The sequence below is a fragment of the Octopus bimaculoides genome, chromosome 1, assembly GCF_001194135.2.
Source record: "Octopus bimaculoides isolate UCB-OBI-ISO-001 chromosome 1, ASM119413v2, whole genome shotgun sequence".
Lineage (NCBI taxonomy): Eukaryota > Metazoa > Mollusca > Cephalopoda > Octopoda > Octopodidae > Octopus > Octopus bimaculoides.
In genome coordinates, this window is record NC_068981.1 from 136,531,452 (window position 1) to 136,551,830 (window position 20,379).

General features: G+C 38.4%; 1 protein-coding gene across 5 annotated transcripts in view; it reads right to left on the reverse strand.

The window, feature by feature from the left end:
• Window positions 1-20,379, reverse strand: part of LOC106880114 (general receptor for phosphoinositides 1-associated scaffold protein) — a 293,807-nt gene that overhangs the window by 39,938 nt on the left and 233,490 nt on the right. The window lies entirely within an intron of this gene.

The following is a 20,379-nucleotide window of genomic DNA, read 5'->3' on the forward strand; positions in this document are numbered from 1 at the left end:
GATGATGATGATGGTGATGATGATGATGATGATAAGACTAACAACAACAAAAACGATGATAACAATAACGTAATGGCTGTCACAGAAATAACAAAAATCAACAATCAGAGCCTACAACAACAAATACGAAACTGTCACAATTACAGCTACGGTAACCAGGACAAGAAAAACAAGAATAACAATTATAAAACTATGGGACCCTCTACCTTTTCATTATATCAGCAGTCAGCTGACAGCTAAATATTTACAATAAGGGAGTTTTTGCCTACTAATTGTATGGATAATTTCAGTTAATTGAAGTTTGGGTTCTTTTTTTTTTTTTTTTTTTGTCGACTCACAATATTTTACATTTGTGAAGCTCTATCGTAAATTAATTACAGCTTTTAGCAACACTAATTATACAGATACAGAATCACATTCCCTAGCTATAGATTGTCATGCTGTCGTTTTCATATGATTTCCTCACGCACGACACTTACAGTTCGTGAGTTCAAATCTGCACGGTGCTATGATTTTTCTCTCTCCAATGCCAAGAGAAATAATTAGTAATATTCTGCACTTACTCAGATTATCAGGGCCATCTTGGTAGCATTATAGGCCCCCAGACGAATCGATGCACTGGACCCTGTAGTTAGGGTTCACGATCGTAATGTCGTAAGTTCAATTCCCGGTGACGCGTTGTGTTCTTGAGTAAGACGCTTTCTTTCTCATTACTCCAGTTCACTCAGCTAGCAAAAATGAGTAGTACCCGTCTTTCATTCTGTGTTACACTGAATCGCCCTGAGAACTATATGGAGGGTACTGATGTCTGTGAAATGCTCAACCACGAACAGGATGTTCTGTTGATCGTGTCAACTGGAAACCCCGTCACCATAACCGACGGAGCGCCAGTTTTATTTATTCACTGAATGCTACAACATACGTAGATTAGAACTGGGCCCCTAGACCCGTGCCCCCACCCTTGTTAACTGCCCTGTGTACTGATGTAATAAGACGGCACTGCAGATTATAGATTCCTGTCATTTATTTCTGTAACTTCCGGCTAAATGAGAGGCAGATATTCACTTCTGAAGGAGAAATTGAACTAGAAGTTTTCTCGTAAATGAATCATATTAACGAACTTCTACATGGTCGATTTGTTAGAAATAGCAGTCGAATATCTCTCCCTCAGGTCTCCTGCAACAACCTCAAACGAAGACCTCCACGTTGGATAATGTAGACCTACATCTGAATATAATTTGTTTAAAAGTAAGATAGGATGGTCACGGTTGGAACGTCTACGGTCTCGTTTAACTTGGAGCTAAGCAACAGCTGCTGCACTGTTTGGAGTGGTGAATTATAGCAACCTTTGACATCTGCTTAGATTGCAGTAGGCAAGGCTGTTATTAAGAGTTGAAGTACTTTGGCCACAAATACAATGCAAGCTGGAGTGAACTTGGGTACATTACATCATCATCATCATCGTTTAACGTCCGCTTTCCATGCTAGCATGGGTTGGACGATTTCACTGAGGACTGGTGAAACCAGATGGCAACACCAGGCTCCAGTCTAATTTGGCAGAGTTTCTACAGCTGGATGCCCTTATATTACATGATGTTAATATAATGTGTAATGTGATGTGGTCATTGTTAGCATTACTGATACTGTTGATTACTTTTGTCCAGGTCTTTGCTGCTTGTTTTATGGCTCATCATCATTGTTTTAACATCCATTCTTCCATGGTTCAGATGGAATTTGTTGAGGCAAATTTTTTATGACTGGATTCCCTTTCTATCATCAATCCTCACCTGTTTCCAAGGAAGATTGGAAATGAACGACACCACTTGTATGACAGTGAGATTCTTTTACAAAAGTCATAAAATGTTAAGACAAGAACACACACACACACACACACACATAACAGGCTTCTTTCAGTTTCCATTTACAAATCCTCTCAAGGCTTTACTTGACCAGGGCTCTAGTAGAAGACACTTGCCCAAGGTGTCACACAGTAGCACTGAACCTGAGACCACATAGGTGGAAAACAAACTTGGTAACTTGGTAATTTTTTAATTTTACATGACCCTCTGATAGACTTTGAATCTAGTGACTATTGAATGCAGAATGGCCACATTAGCAATTATACAAGCAGATTGTACTAAAATTTCTGCTGACTGTGATTAGCTCATCATTAGTTTTTATCAGGTTTGCTATTTTTAGTAGTGCAATGAGCATTGTATTTTCATTTCCAGTGATAAGATTTGTACTATCCACTTGTTATACATTATGTAACATGACATAACCGACACATCATTATCTAATTATACGTTATGATGAGACAGTATTTCTCTATATACTGCAATAATAATCCTTTCTACTATAGGCACAAGGCCTGAAATTTTGGCGGAAGGGTTAAGTTGATTACATCGACCCCAGTACTCAACTGGTACTTAATTTATCAATCCTGAAAGAATGAAAGCCAAAATCAACTTAGGTGGAATTTGAATTCAGCATGTAAAGATGGGCAAAATGCCTACGAAATGCTGCTAAGCATTTTGCCCAGTGTGCTAATGGTTCTGCCAGTTTGCTGCCTTTATATGATGCAATAATAATGACTTCCAACTTTGACACAGCTATGTTTGACTGGCCTCCGTCGGCTACAATGATGAGTGGTCTAGTTAGTGCGATAAATGGAACAGCCTGCTCATGAAATTAACATGCAAGTGGCTGAGCACTCCACAGACATGTGTACACTTAATGTAGTCCTCAGAGAGATTCAGCATGGTACAGCACGTGACAAGGCTGGTCTTTTGATATCAGATACTATTCATTTCTGTCAGCTGATTAATTGAACAGGAACAATGTGATATAAAGTTTCTTGCTCAAGGATTCAATGTACAGCCAGATACCAAACTTATAACCTTATGATCACGAGCTAAATACCCAAACCACAAAGCCATGTCCTTCCATATGCTATGCTTGAGCTGCAGTCATGGCTGTGTGGTTCTAAAGACCATTTTGCAAACACAAGGTTTTGAGTTTGGCTCCAGTATGACACTTTTGGCGAGTATCTGCTAATAAAGCCTGAACCCAAGTCACTTCCTTACGAATGCAATTAGTAGATAGAAACTGAGAAGAAGGCGGCGAGCTGGCAGAAACATTAGCACACCGGGCGAAATGCTTAGTGGTATTTCGCCTGCAGCTATGTTCTGAGTTCAAATTCCGCCGAGGTCGACTTTGCCTTTCATCCTTTCAGGGTCGATTAAATAAGTACCAGTTACTCACTGGGGTCGATATCATTGACTTAATCCGTTTGTCTGTCCTTGTTTGTCCCCTCTGTGAGTAGCCCCTTGTGGGTAGTAAAGAAATAAGAAACTGAGAAGAAGCTGATTGGCATATGGTTTCATAGTTTGACAGGATCCAAGGGCCCAAGAACTGCATTGTGCTCCAGTGTCTGCTTTGGCATGATTTCTATTGCTGATGCCCTTCTGGATGTGACAAACACTCTTCAGTATGTACTTGGTGCTTTTTTTCATGCCACCAATACTGTTGACATCTCCATGCAGCTGGTATGGCTACAAATCACTGCAATTGAGTGGGGCTACAGTAGTGGGATGCAACTTTAAGGTAGGAGACGAGAAGATATGAACACAGAGGCCATCTGCAGCAGATGACATTTGCTCATTTGCTGCCCTCACATGAGCTATTGTTTAAGTTAAAAATCATTGTATTAGAGTAATTACTATTGTCTTTAACAATTAAATGCTTTTTTTTTAAATTCAAAGAACTCAAATATGGGTGGAGTAGAGTGAAACATTGTCAGCCAAGTGGTCTGAGGCAAGCAGTGTTATCTCCCTTGGTGAGGGGAACAATTGCCCCATTTGTCATCTCACTGTAATATCCACATTATACATACTCTCTTTGATGAACGCCAAATCATTTATCTTGACAATTTTTCCCTTATTTGACAAAGTAATGTTTGCACATATTTTAGTTTCGGATCTTTGTGATTTGACGGACAACATTTTTTTATGTAGTGTTTTTGGTACCGAAACACTTTCAAACTTCGAATACTTGTATATTTTGTGTTATAGAACAGATAAAAAATTTTGTATTCGAAATTATTTCATGTAAAAAATTGTCGTATTTCGGTAATTTCAACCAATCACTGACATCTGTTGAGGTGAAAGCAATTACGCCATGGAATATAAACAACGGTGTTACGGGATTTTTTCCCTTGAATAAAATTAGTCCCGTTGTTTGTCAACAAAAACTATCTGTTGTCAACAACAACTATCAGTGGTATATTTTTCGTTTGTCACTGTTATTTATGACATTGTTCGTGCGTTTGTACTGGTTTTAGCTTTAGGGTTTTAGGGTTAGGGTTAGTTTTAGGATTACGGTTAGGGTTATGATTATTTTTGCCATAACCTTAACTCTAACCCTATAACTCATCACCATAACCCTAACCCCGACCCTAACCTCAACCCTAACCCTAAAACCCGAACCCTAACCCTAAACCCTTACTAGGGAATAATGATATAATTAAACAGGGAATAACACACTTGACACCGAACAGCAGTAACTGTATTCAGCTGAATAGACGTCAGTGATTGGTTGAAATTACAGAAATACGACAACTTTAACATGAAATAACTTGCGATGTATAATTTCCTGTTAAGAAGGCTAAGAGAAAAAGTTGTTTTGTATGACACATTCTACCAGTGTCCCAAGTTTGAAAGTGTTTCGTTAAGAAAACAAGTGTTGCCCGTCAAATCACAAAGATCCTTAGTTTCAATTAGAAAAATAGTTATTAATAACCACCACCACACTGGTCTTATTTATTCTATTGGTCTCTTTTGTTGAGCAGTTAAGTTATGTTCAAATGCATTCCAATCAGGACCATCCCATCTATTTTCATATTACAGGGGCTACTGCATTGTCTAATGTGACAGTAATAGCATGACAAGAGAGAGAGAGAGAGAGAGAGAGAGCTCTATTTCATCTCTAGCAGAGTCTTCCTTGTTCCATATTGAAATGGGTTGGATAGGTATATCAAAAACCACCTTGAAAATCTGTTACATTTTGCAGAATTCTAATGTAGGCATCACCATGGGAGCGAACTTGGGATCTCTTGACTGAAAAGCAAGCTTCTTAACAGCTGAGCTATGCTTGTCTCCAGGCCATACAAACACACACACACACATACATATTTGCACATGCCTACACACACACACACACGTACATGCATTTCCAGACAGACCCACCTCACTACACGTTTATATGAATAAAAACACACACACACATCCTGTACATACACACCAGTACGTTAAATAGATAGATAGATAGATAGACAGATTGATAGATATATATACAGAGAGAGTTATTGTTAAACACTGCAATCATAACTGTGTATCAGAGAAAGTACGAACTCATACACACACACACGCACATATTCACACACACGCTCTCTCTCTCTCTCTCTCTCTCTCTCCTGCTATTCGTAGAAAGGTCAACGAGGTGTTGCAAAGGTCAAGGAAGAACTTGCCAAGTGATAATGTAAATTTGATAAAAAGCCAGCAGGTGGCACTAGTGGGGTGAATGAAGTTAACAAGCGGTGACTGGTACCGGTAGTAGCGGGGAGAGGAGGGGAGGGGGAGCATTGTACTTAGACATAACTCACACCTGGCAGTTACTCCATGAGTGTGTATGTGTGTGTATGTGGCAACGATGGGAGGAGGAGGTGTCGAAGTAATAGTGTGGAGGGAAGAGGTAAATAACAAGGGTGATAGATCATCAATAAATATTTGTAATATACAATAAGTTCGTGCGGTGAGGTGTGATCTGTTGTTTAGATTAGGGCCAGTCTTTGACCCCTTCCATTTCCACCTCCTATTCTTCCTCTCCTCCTATTCCTGTCCCCCTCCTCCTCCTCCTCTTTCACCTCCAATGGGTCCCCCACTGAAACGCTTTTATTTACTAACGCTATTGTTTTGCTGCTGACGTAGACTATCACTCATTAACATATATAATTGCAATGAATAACAATAATTCAATTAGAAATATTACATGATGAGGAAAAGACATTATCTCAATGATTAATATTATCGTTTCATTTGGAAATTTCCAAAAACAACTCTATTCTGGCCAAGAGCACCGTAGCGGGAAAGCGGTGATGTGCCCTGGGTGACACTTTTATAGAAGCAGCATTTTTGGTCTACTGCATAAACCTGTAGACAGGATGGGGAGAATGAGGATTTTAAACCCAAGGATGGCTCCGGGTGGAACATACACTCTAGCGACGTCACTGTGTATGAGTGTGAAGTATGGACTCTAAAGGTGACGGCCACTAAGCGATTAAGGGTGTTTGAGATGATATGGCCTGGACAACAACTGATTTAGTTCTGGGAGACATAGATGTAGAATGAGAATTTGTGATGATGGTCAGAGTAAATTGTAATATTTTGGCTATTTTATCAGGGCCCAGAAACTCTGTACCAACATCCTCAGGGGCTGGGTGGTGGGGGAAGAAAGTGGGCTCATTGGTGGCAACAATGATGATGGATTGATGATCTGAAGGGTTGGCTGGAAGGAACCCTAGAAGTATGTAAGTTTGCAGTAAGAGATTACAGTGTGTAGAGAATTGTTACACTGGAGTCCAAACCCTAAGCTTCATCCATACACACACACACATACAACAGGTTTCCACACAGTTATCATCCCCAATTCACTCACAGGCATTGGTCAGTCTGTGGCTATAGTAGAAGACACTTTCCTAAGTTGTCATGCAATAGGACTGAGCCTGAAACCATGTGGTTGCAAAAAGCAAGCTTCTTAACACACAGCCATGCCTGTGTCTATGCCTGTATAAATCTCCATAACCAAATACCACAAGCATTTTGTCCAATGCTCGAAAGATTCTACCAATCTGAGTTTCTCCTCAAAGGAAGAATCAATAAATTATAAATGAATAAAATTGTTGTTATTGTTGTTGCTGCTGTTCAACTTATCTCATCAAAAACATTCTGTCTCAAGACTTTTTTTTTGCTGTTGCATAAGTGTGACTGTGTGCTAAGAAGCTTGTTTCCCAACCACATGGTTCCAGGTTCAATCCCACTGCGGAATACCTTGAGCAAGTGTCTTCTACTATAGCATTGTGCTGACCAAAGCCTTGTGAGTGGATTTGGTAGACGGAAACTGAAAGAAGCCCATCGTATGTATGTATGTATATATATTTATGTGTGTGTATGTCTTTGTGTTTGTGTTTGTCAACCTTACCTTTATTTGACAACCAATTTTGGTGTTTATGTCCCTGTAACTTAGCAGTTCTGCAAAAGAGACTAATAGAATAAGTGGTAGGCTTACAAAGAATAAGTGCAGAGACCAATTTCTTAGACTAAAACCCTTTAAAGCAGTGCTCCAGCATGGCTGCTGTCAAATGACAGAATAGGTATAAGCATAACCATGTGGTCAAGAAGTTTGCGTTGCAACCATATGGTTTTGGGTTCAATCCCACTGGTGGTTACTTTGGGTCATGTGTCTTCTACAGTTGCCCTGAGCTGAGCAATGCCCTGTGAGTGAATTTGATAGATGGAAACTGCGTGGAAGCCCATAGACCAGTGGTTTCCAAAGTGGGTGGTACTGCTTCTATAAAAGCGGTGGAAAGATCCAGGGGGGGGGGCATTGAAGAATAATGGGGTGATCAAAATGGAGCAATGGATGTTAAAAAAAAAAAAATAATGGGTTAATTAGGTTAAGTTTTATTTGTGAAATACTGTTGTTTTGAATTTGCTGTAGAAAATTGCCTATGTCTGTGATGGTGAGGTGGGAGCACTAAGAATGTGTCCTGAGAACCAAGTGGGTGACAGCCTGAAAAATTATTAATTTTTTGTAAAGCCTGGTACTTATTCTATCAATCTCTCTTGCTGAACTGCCAAGTTATGGGGATGTAAACTAACCAACATCAGTTGTCAAGCAGTGGGGGGGGGGGAACAAGCACACACACACACACACATAATGGGCTTCTTTCAGTTTCTGTCTACCAAATCCACTCACAAAGCTTTGATTGGTCTGAAACACTTGCCCAAAGTGCCATACAGTGGGACTGAACCGGGAACCACTTGTTTGGGAAGCAAGCATCTTACCATACAGCCTTGCCTGAGTTTTGAGGACATTATCATAGAAGTGCATTAGCTGTGTTGCATTTGTATCTAAACGTTTGCTTGTAGTGACCTGGACAGAGAGGACTGCAGCTTGCTCTAACAACAAACTGGTCTTTCATTTGTATAGGTAGTCTTTCATTTTCTTTGGAATTTTTGCTTAGCTGTGTTGGTGGCTGCTCCACGTGGTGTAAATACGACCTGCACTTGTGACATGTAATGTGCTTTTTGTTTTCTTCGCAGTTTATTGTGGAGAGATTGGACTTAAGTAGGACTAGCAAAGTCCTACTACTCTCTCTCTCTCTCTCCCAGGTAGGTCTAGTAGTGTCCTACAAATCTAGCTCTCCCAGGTAAAAACTAGCAGAGTCCAAGCAATCTATCTCTCCCAGGTAGGACTAGCAGAATCCATAAGAGATATGGCTTGTTGTTGTTTTTGCTGCTGCTGTTCATATTTAACTCCAGATTATTCCTGATTGAGTAGACCTAAGATCAAAGACTTTCCAGCCATGGCGCACCAATGTGTATTTCCTAATTTCCGACTGTAGAGGAAATCTGGTAGTTATTTCTTATTTTTGTTTGCTCACACATGGTTGAACAAACAAAATAAGTCAATAGATTGAATTTTTGTTGAAAATTATTGAAAGAAATAAACAATAGCAAAAAAACCAAAAAAAAAACCAGAAACAATCTGGGTTGTTGATATTTGCAGAAAATTACACGAAATAAGTTATATGCTGCTTTATAGGAAAACTTGGTGGCCTTTTTAGAAAATTTAAGAAAGTTGTTTATGCTTCTGTAGACAACTCGATATTGGCAGTAAGTTTCAGAAAAGTTGTGTTATAGAAAACTTGGCATTGGTAGAAGGCTTCAGGAAGTTGTGTGTGTGTGTGTCAATGTGCTTTTCCCCCTTCACTAATAAAAAGTTGGCACATGCTTTCTCTCTGTCTAGTCTACAAAATACTAGACTGTCTTTCCTGTTGATCTCAGGTTGCTGTCTGGGCTAAAGTGAACTATTCAAAAGACATATGAACATGCTATTGAGGTTTCTAACACTTTCATCTTGACAATCAATCCATTTTTGATACATATTGAATTGTAATCTGTGTTAGACTGTATGCCACACTGTACTTCTGCTTACAACAGAGATTTTCATACTGTGGTCCGTAGACCACAGGGGTTCCGCAAGGATAAGACAGGGGGTCCGTGGACAGCAAATACTTTTTATGGGCAATTTGATTTTATATATGTTTTTTAATCGAAATCTTTTAATTGACAATAAACCTATTTGTTAAATACTGTTAAATAAATAAATGTAAAAATATATGTTATTTTAAGCAAATATTTATGTGTAAATTTCATAAGCGTTTATAAGGGGGTCCCTAAGGTAAAGCCTGAAATATAAAGGGGTCCGCAAGTCAAAAAGTTTGAAAACCCCTGGCTTACAAGGTCTGATCAAAAAAGCATCAGGACCGTTGTTATGGTAACAGAGCTAAAGTATGCAGAGTGAAGCCACTTGGCACAGATTGACCTTGAACTCTGTCATGCATGCACACTAAGTTATAACATTCTTGCTCACTTCCATTCTTGCTCTTGCTTGGAAGTAAAATGTGTAGAGCAGTGTTTCTCAACCTTTTTACCCTTGTGTAACCCTTAAAATAATTACATGTCTCAAGGAAACCCTGCACAAAAAAATTACATATCATATCTTGAACATATTTTTTTTTCGTCATAGTTCACATGATAAATATATGATTGATTGCTAAATCCACAAGTTTTTTTATTCTCTCTCTGTTTGACATCCAGGAAAGTGAGAACGTTTCGAGCCTGCACTCTTCAACAGAAAGGAATATGCGGAAATAAACAGAAAGAGAATAAAAAAACTTGTGGATTTAGCAATCAATCATATATTTACCATGTGAACTACGATGAAAAAAAAAAATGTTTCAACAGGCGTAGGAGTGGCCGTGTGGTAAGTAGCTTGCTTACAAACCACATGGTTCCAGGTTCAGTCCCACTGCGTGGCACCTTGGGCAAGTGTCTTCTACTATAGCCTCGGGCCGACCAAAGCCTTGTGAGTGGATTTGGTAGACTGAAACTGAAAGAAGCCCGTCATATATATGTATATATATATGTATGTGTGTGTGTGTGCGTATATGTTTGTGTATCTGTGTTTGTCTCTCCAACATCGCTTGACAACTGATGATGGTGTTTTTACGTCTCCGTAACTTAGCGGTTCGGCAAAAGAGAGCGATAGAATAAGTACTAGGCTTACAAAGAATAAGTCCTGGGGTCGATTTGCTCGACTTAAGGTGGTGCTCCAGCATGGCCACAGCCACATGACTGAAACAAGTAAAAGAGTAAAAGAGTATATAAATGGTTGTTGTATATTTTTTGATAACATAATAGGTTAGATAGAAAGATGTCTATATTACAATAGTACAATAACCAATAATATGTTGTGCATGTATAGTAATATTACAATCATGAAATTAGCATTAGCTTATCTCACTCTTTCTTGCAGTACCTCTAGGAACCTTTTGTGGAACCCTAGGGTTCCGAGAAACCCGGGTTGAGAAATGCGGGTGTAGAGTGTGGTCATCTCAAAAAAAAAAAAAGATGGTGTTTAAACCATGCAGCATCTCGTTGATTGTGTCAAGGAAGATTAAAGCTTTTTGAAAGCAGGCATAACTGGTGATGAATCATGCTTCAATGGTTATGACCACAAAAACCAAATCCCACTTGAATGGAACAAGATTTCCAGACATTGAGGAAATCCAAGAGAATGCAGCAAGGTAGCTGCTTACTATCCCAAAGAAGAAGCTCCCGCAATGCTTCCATCAATGGAAACAATGCTAGATAAAGTCTGGCTTCAGAAGGGGTCTACTTTGAAGGAAATTAAATGCCGAATTGATATGTTGCAGTTTTGTTTCTATAGCACCAGTCGGGGCCACCACTGTCATCACCGTCATCTTTTGATGTTCATTAATTATCCGCACTGGTATGGGTTGAACACCTAATATTTTTTGATCAATTCTTCATACAGTTTGATACTGTTTACACAGTGCTAGGCTAATGCCTTGCATTCAATTTCAAAATTAAATGGAACATAGGCAGTTATATATTTCATTATAAATATGGTTACGAAAGGGTTCAAATTGTATGTGATAAGCCCTATGACTTAAAAAAGCCCCTGGCAAACTATGGTAGTTAGGGCATGTGAAGGCACGTGGCTCAGTGCTTAGAGAGTCGGGCTCACAATCATGAGGTAGTGAATTCAATTTCTGAACTGGGCTGTGTGTTGTGTTCTTGAGCAAGACACTTTATTTCACATTCAGCTGTAGAAATATGTCACGACATCACTGGTGCCAAGCTGTATCAGCCTTTGCCTTTCTCTTAGATCACACCAGTGGTGGGGAGATGGGAGGCTGGTATGCATGGGAACTGCTGGTCTTCCATAAACAACCTTGTCTGGACTTGTGCCTCCCATGGTCATTCATGACTGATGGGGGTTTTTACCCTTACCCATTTAAAGGTCATTTATCACAATGGACTTGTGAGATCATCCTGAGGCTTTGTAAATATCAATGACAAAATGTCTAAAACAAAGAAGGTACAATTAAAAGCTAGTCTTCTTGAGCTATGATAATGTAAATATTTCAAACGCCATCTGATCTGAGATATTCTAGAAAAGGTTATGTGACAGAAAAACCATAAACATTGTTGCCAGAAGAAAGATGCAGCTGGTTGGTAGGCTGGCTGGAATTATTTCTTAAGGAGCATCACACTTCATAAAGGAAACATTTGAAGTATGCCTGGAGCAGGGGATGGTGTGGAGAAAGCGAGACAGAGAAACACTTCATGTGTGTGTACTTATATGAATAAATTTATGTATATGTATAGAAAGAGAGAGCTTATGTAATGAAGTGACACATACACACATCATGTGTATGTTGTATGAAGTCACATATTTTCATATGAACAGAAGGATGATAATAGAAACACAGTTTTGTCCATTAACAATGCAAAGTCTTTATGTATATGTGTGTATTTACATATGCATACACACACTCATATGCACATACATTCATAAAGACATATTCAATACACTTTAAAAATTTTAGGTCAGTATACAACCGCTCACACATATTAACTAGATGTATATATATATATATATATATATATATATATGTATGAATGTGTGTGTGTGTACACACCTATATTAACTAGATACAGATAAAATGTCAGTGTAAGCATATGTGTGTGTATGTGTGTACATATATATATTAACTAGGTATATATAGATATATGTGTGAATGTATCTGTGTGGACTCACCTATATTAACCAGCTACAAATAAATATGTGCATGAGTGTGTGTGTATGCAAGTATGTGTGTATGTTGCTATGTGTATGTGTATACACAAAGATATGTTTAAAAGCACACAGTGACACATAGATACTAGAAACATACAGATGCATCTACACACAAAAGCAAACTTATTGCTATAAATATCCAAACACACACACACACACACACACACACTCATGGTAAACGAAATCAAATTACATGTCGGCTAAGTTCTATTACTGACTAAGCTAACTCATTCCGGTTTGTAATAAGTGTACATAAGAAAATCATTAAATATTTTCAGTGAAGCTTAAAAGTGTGAAGAAATCACGATGCTGGGTCATGTCTTTGGGTTCTTATGTGGCCAGAAAGGAAGTTCAGGGCTGTTATATAAACATGTACCAACAAGCTAATGACAGAATTTCTACAGGATTGCTTGATCTGCTAGATATATCAACTACCACCCAAGGCTCTCTGTAATATTGCAGAAAATTGCCTTAAGGAAAAGTCACATTGGATGATGTATTTCTAGATAAACTGTGAGCAATGGGGCTGATGTAATTGACTAGCCCCCTCCACTAAAATTTCTTTGTGCCTATAACAACAACAACAACAACAATAACAATAATAATAATAATCCTTTCTACTGGAAGCACAAGACTTCAAATTTGGGGGAAATTATTAAGTAGATTACATCGACCCCAGTACGCAACTGGTACTTAAAGGCATGAAAGGTAAAGTTGACTTCAGCAAAATTTGAACTCACAATGTAGCGACAGACAAAACACCACTAAGCATTTCACCTAGTGTGCTAACGATTCTGCCAGATTGCTGCCTTAATAATAATAATAATAATCCTTTCTCAGATTTGGGGGAAGGGATTAAGTTGATTACGTCGACCTCCACTGCATAACTGGTACTTATTTAATTGAGCCTGAAAGGATAAAAGGCAAAGTCAACCTCAGTGGAATTTGAACTCAGAATGCGATGGGTGAAATACTGCTAAGCATTTCACCCAGCACATTAACGATTCTGCCAGCTTGCTGCCTTAATAATAATAATAATAATAATTATTATTATTATTATTACTATTATTATTATCATTGAGTGAGAGAGCAATGCATGCCATCAGAGTGACACTGGGACATAAGTATACAAAATCCATCATGGCTACCCATCTGACAAGGCTACACCAGCACATGCATCACAGACATAAGTGCACAACATAATAATTTCATATCGAGATAAACAGCGCATGACCTAGCAAGTGAGGCACAGTTAGAATTTTCTTCAGGCCGAGTAGCCCTTCCCACTCAAAAAGTCCCTGAATAAGGGTTGTTTAAGGATGATGAATGAAACACTCATGTTTCCAGAGGTGAATTATTCAAACCCTGAAGAATTCCTCTCAACACATGGTTATGATGCACCCCCACTACTCCTGCTCAATGATCAGAGATGCACATATTGTCAGCCACTAAGGAACATGCTCAACCTTGTTTAAGGTCAAGCAATTCTGGCAAGCGGAATATTTGCTGTAGCCCATCTTTTACAGCAAGAAAAACATGTACATCATAACACTTCTAATCAGTTAAGATCAGAAGCCATGAGACCCATCATCATCATCATCATCATTATTATTATTCCATCATTACATTCTGAGTTCAAACTCTGTCAAGGTTGACTTACCCTTTCATCTTTTTAGGGTTGATAAATTAAGTACTAATTGAGTACCGGAGTCGATGTAATCAACTTAACCCCTCCCACCAAATTTCAGGCTTTGTGCCTATAGTAGAATGGATTATCATTATTATTATTATTATTATTATTATTAAGGCAGCAAGCTGGTAGAGTCATTATCACGCTGGGCGAAATGCTTAGCGGTATTTTGCCCATCGCTATGTCCTGAGTTCAAATTCTGTCGAGGTCGATTTTGCCTTTCATTCTTTCGGGGTCACTACAATCAACTAGTCCTCTCCCCAAAACTTCAGGCCTTGTGCCTATAATAGAAAGGATTATTATTATCATCATTGTTATTATTAAGGTGGTGAGCTGGCAGAATTGCTAGCATGCCGGGCACAATGCTTAGCAGCATTTCATCTCTCTTTACGTTCCGGGTTCAAATTCCACTGAGGTCAACTTTGCTTTTTATCCTTTTGGGGTTGATAAATTAAGTACCAATGAAACACTGAGATCGATGTAATCGCCTAGTCCCCTCCCACAAAATTTCAGGCCTTGTAACCTATAGTAAAAAGGATTATTTTTATTATTATTAAGGCAGTGAGCAGGCAGAATTACTAGTATGATGGGCTAAATGCTTAGCAACATTTCGGTCATCTTTATATCATGAGTTCAAATTCTGCCAAGGTCAACTTTGCCTTTCATCTTTTCAGGATTGATAAATTAAGTACCAATCAAGTACCTAAGTTGATGGAATCAACTAGCTCCCTTGTGCCTTGTGCCTATAATAGAGGGGATTATTATTATTATTATTATTATTATTAATAATAATAATAATATTACTACTACTAAGGCATGTTAGATAAAGTGTTTTGCAGCATTTCTCAAGGCTCTTTGCATTCCAGGTTCAAATTCCACTAATGTCGACTTTGCCATTTATCCCCTCCAAGATCATAAAATGCAGTACCTATCAAGTACTGGGGTTGACGTAATTAACTAACCCACTTACTCTTCATACTGGTCTTGTGCCAAATGTTGAAATGATTCTAAGGCTGCTTAGACAAGCACATATAAAAAAGACCAAAAAAAAAAAAAAAATTCGAAGTTCAGTGAAGGGTAGAAATAATCATTTTGCTGTAAAGTAAATTAACTGATTCTTGATTGCTTCCAGTAATTAATAATCCAATTGTTCAATCAATAGAATTACTTATTGAGTTAGCCAGGACTGGCACTGAACTCTTGGGAAATTAGGTGATTGCTCTGGTAGGGGGTAGACAGAAGGGCTGACTGGTTTTATGACCTGTCACATGATTCAACATGGAACCTTTCAAAGTTTGCCAAAGGCATGGCTGTGTGGTTAAAAAGCTTGCTTTGTAACCATGTTGTTATAGCTTCAGTTGCATTATATGAAACCTTGCGTGAGTGTTGTCTGCTATAACTCCAGGCATACCAATACCTTGTGAGTGTCTTCGGTAGACAGAAACTGTGTGAATGCTTGTAGTATGTATGTGTATGTGTGTGCATATATATATATATATATATATATATATATATACACACACACACATAGGGTGTCCACAAGGTCTGGGTACATGATCTGGGTAAATCATAACATAAACAATTAAATATAAGAAATAATAATTTCTTAAAGTATGTGTTAATCCCCATGTACCCAGACTTTGTGGACACCCTGTATATATATACAGGATTGGCCAAAAGTCACCTGACAATAAATCAAAACCATTTAATTCCAAAATTTATTTATGTTTAACAACTGAATGGATTTAATAAAAGCATCTAAAAATGAAACATCATAAAAATTGTTCAAATTGAAGCCCTTCTTGAGTGACATATTTTTCCAGATGAATAAATAAGACTGAATATTAAGTATTTATGGAATTTTGATTTACTGTTGGGGGACTTTTGGCCAAGCCTCTATACATCATGTTGAACTGCTAATCCCTACATATTTTTTTCTCTCTCCATTTTTTTTTTTTCTGTTCTCTCCATTTTTTTCCCTCTCGATCCTTTCTGTTGAAGAGCGTAGGCTCAAAATGTCAAAGACGTTTCCATTCTTCCTGAACACAAAACTAATACACCTGCCTGTTGTTCCCTCAGCTGTCTTTGTTTTTTTTGTAAATTTCTGTAAATTTCTACGATAAGGTAAAGGGTAAGGGTAAAGACTCCCTTTGTTCATGAATGGCCATGTGATTGCACCTAGAAAGTTCCCCCCTGAGGCACAAGTCCAGGCAAGGTTGTTTATAAAAGACCAGCCATTACCCATGCATACCAGCCTTCCTTCTCCACACCATTGACATTGTCCAAAGGAAAGGCAAAGGCCGGGCACCAGTGACGTCACAGCTCATTTCTACAGCTGAGTGAACTGGAGTAATGTGAAATAAAGTTTCTTGCTCAAGAACACAACACACAGCCCAGTCTGGGAACTGAACACACTACCTCATGATTTGCATTCATAGCAGCTATGTATATACATGTGTTTGTGTGCTTGTGTTCGTTCTCCAGCATCACTTAACAGTGTTGGTTTGTTTATGTCCTTGTAAATTAGCTGTTCAGCAAAAGAGACAGAATAAGAACCAATCTTAAAAATAAATACTGGGGTTGATTTGTTTGAGCACCCTTTGAAGCAATGCTCCAGTATGGCCACAGTCCAATGACTGAAACAAGTGAAAGATAAAAGATAACATATTTCCTTAATACTCTTTTATTTGTTTCAGTCATTTGACTGCACCCATACTGGAGCACCGCCTTTAGTCAAACAAATCGACCCCAGGACTCATTCTTTGTAAGCCTAGTACTTATTCTATCAGTCTCTTTTGCCAAACTGCTTAGTGATGGGGATGTAAACACACCAGCATCAGTTGTCAAGCGCTGGTGGGAGACATATACAAACACAAACACATACACACACACACACACACACGACGGGCTTCTTTCAGTTTCTATCTACCAAATCCACTCACAAATCCACTTTGGTTGGCTCAAGGCTATATTAGAAGACACTTGCCCAAGGTGCCACACAGCGGGACTGAACCCAGATCCATGTGGTTGATAAGCGAGCTACTTACCACACAGCCACTCCTGCACCTACCCATGATTGTAAAACTATACACTTTGTGTTTGTCAGATGCAGTTTTTTGCTGGTGTAAAAAAAGAGTCATGGCTGGAGTAAGTTGTAGCAAAAGATTTAGAGAAGAGGTGCATACTGTAGGTCTGATCTGGGTTGCTGAATATGCTGGCATCAGCCCTGGTATTAACTTGTATGTGGTTGAGTATTCCTCAGACAAATATACCCTTGATGTGGTCTTCAAGCAAAATCAACATATCTCTATAATTAGGATAACTCTTTGAATAACATGTATAGTGTATTTGATAGATTTCTGTATTTTCAATTAACCCCACGGTATGGTCTTTCACATGGTATGACTAAGTTGAAGATTTTGATTAAAAAAAAAAATGCTTGCTTCTTCCCATGTTTTCCTTGATCTTTTTCTGTATATTCATTCTATTTCAATAGTTTGGTATTTCTCTGTTCATCTTTTACAATCTATCTGCATCATATATAGCCATACCAGTTCAATCTTCCCTCTTGTACACTATATTAGGTTCTTCTTATACGCAATGCATTACACACACACACACACACTTATTAAACTTTTATGAGAATAAGACTGACAGAGATGTCAAAGTTTCAGCCCGCTGGCCTTCATCAGACTGTTCAATGAAGACCATCTTTTCTCTTACATCATAAAGCCTTATGTTTTCTACGTGAATAAAATATATAAATATTTGTATATTTTATATAATGTTCCAAATAACCTTTCTTCTTGACTGAATTAAAAAAAAAAAACTAATAATAAAAATATAAACTATATTATATTTGGTATATTTTTAGGAAATAAACTCAACTATTTCTCGATTGAAATTTTCTGAGACAAACACTATATATACATATATATATTTAGTACGACAGACACAATATTTCTTGGTATAAATTTGATTATTTAGCAAGAAACTGATTTGGCTTCACTTTTATTTGATCAGATCAATATATTGATTTGTAGCATTGGTACATAGCCTAAGATTTGGGGTGGCTGGAAGCAGACCACTAGATCAATACCAGTATGTAACTGGTACATGTTATCATCATCATCATCCAGTGTTTTAAATCCAGGTTTTGTGTTCATTAATGTGGGCGGTCAGATCTACCCCAATGCCATAGCAACCGTCCTCACACCATATCAGTCACCATCTTGCCTGGTTTTTGTTGTATTCCTTTCTCAAGCCAACCCTCGCAATTTCTTCCTCCACCTGTCCCCTACATGTTTTCTTCAGTCTACCTTGCTTTTGTGGTCCATTTACCTCAAACTCAAGCCCCTTCCTCAAAACATGCTTGTTGTCCCTCCTCAACACATGCCTGTACCATCACACTCCATTTGCTCTTGCCAGCCATTCCACTGATTCTGCCAACCCCAGCATCCCCTTCAAGTCCTTAATCCTCCTCTGATATATTTTAATGAAACCAGGAAGGCAGAAAAAGGGAAGTTAAACTTAGCAGTCTTTTACTCTGGATGTAGAGAGATGTCTAAATATCAATTCTTATTTCTTTACTGCCCACAAGGGGCTACACACAGAGGGGACAAGGAAGGACAGACAAACGGATTAAGTCAATTATATCGACCCCAGAACGTAACTGGTACTTATTTAATCGACCCCGAAAGGATGAAACGCAAAGTCGACCTCGGCAGAATTTGAACTCAGAATGTAGCGGCAGACGAAATACCGCTAAGCATTTCGCCCGGCGTGCTAACGTTTCTGCCAGCTCGCCATCTAAATATCAATTCTTATCAATATATCGACCATATTCTTACTCTGCTAGAAGTATGGCAGCATGGTTAAGAAGATTGCTTTGAAATCATGTGATTTCAGGTTCAAGCCTACTGTGTGGCACTTTGGCTTAGAATCTTTAACTATAGCCCTGAGCTGACCAATGCCTTGTGAATGAATCCACTTGATGGAAACTGTATGGGAGCCTGTCATATATATATATGTGCATGTGTATGTCCCTTACCCCAGCTTAACATCCAGTGTTGGTTTATTTACATCCCTGTAACTTAGTGGTTCAGCAAAAGAGGATGATAAAATAAGTGCCAGACTAAAAAAAAAAAAAAACAACTAAACCCCCAACATGATCATAATCTAATGACTGAAACAAGTATAATCATAAAAAAAAAAAGATAAAGAATTTTGAAACCAAATACATCCATAGATTATTAAATGACTATCCATAGCAGGCCAGCCATGGCTGGTGGGAAGAACTTTGCTTCCAAACCACATGGTTCTGGGTTCAATCCCACCATGTGGCACCTTGGGCAAGTGTCTTCTATTATAGCTTTACGCTGACCAAAGCATTATGAGTGGATTTGGTAGGCAGAAACTGAAAGAAACTTGTTGGTATGGTCATGTAATGCATATGAATGAAGACAGTTGCATCAAGAGGTGCTGATCTCTAATTGTGGGGGGACAATATACAAGGGATAAATGAAAAAAAGGATCTTCAAACAGAGGAGATGGCACGGGACAGAAACTCCTGGAGGTTTGCTGTGCTTGAGAAGACCCTTAAAGCTAAGTGAGTGCATGGTTGTCCTTGCATACAGGCTTGTTCCCTGCATTCTTCTCTAGTTGAGTATTCCTAATCTTGTGGACTTGTGGGTGCCAGTACCACATAAATGCACCCATGCTGGTGGTGTGTAAAAGCACCCAGGGCACTTTGTAAAATGGTTGGCATTAAAAAGGGTATCCAGCCATAGTAACCGTGCCAAAACAGACATGGAGCCTGGGCAGCTCCTGTCAAAACATCTAGCTCATAAAAAACAGCCAGCAACTGATGAAGGGTCGTTTTTTGTGTTGTTTGTCTTGTTTTCCATTTGTGTCTTTCGCTGTTCAAAAAAATAGTTCATATTCCATATACTTGTACTTCGTACTTTTTGTTGTGCACGTTTCGTGATGTCCTGTGCCCACATATGCATATATACATATATGTATAGATGTAAGTATGTACATATACGTATGTATATAAGCATATATATACACACACACACACACGCACATATATACATTCATGCATATATATGTATATATATATATGTGCATATGTGTGTGTGTGTGTGTATATGTATATATATATATATATATATATA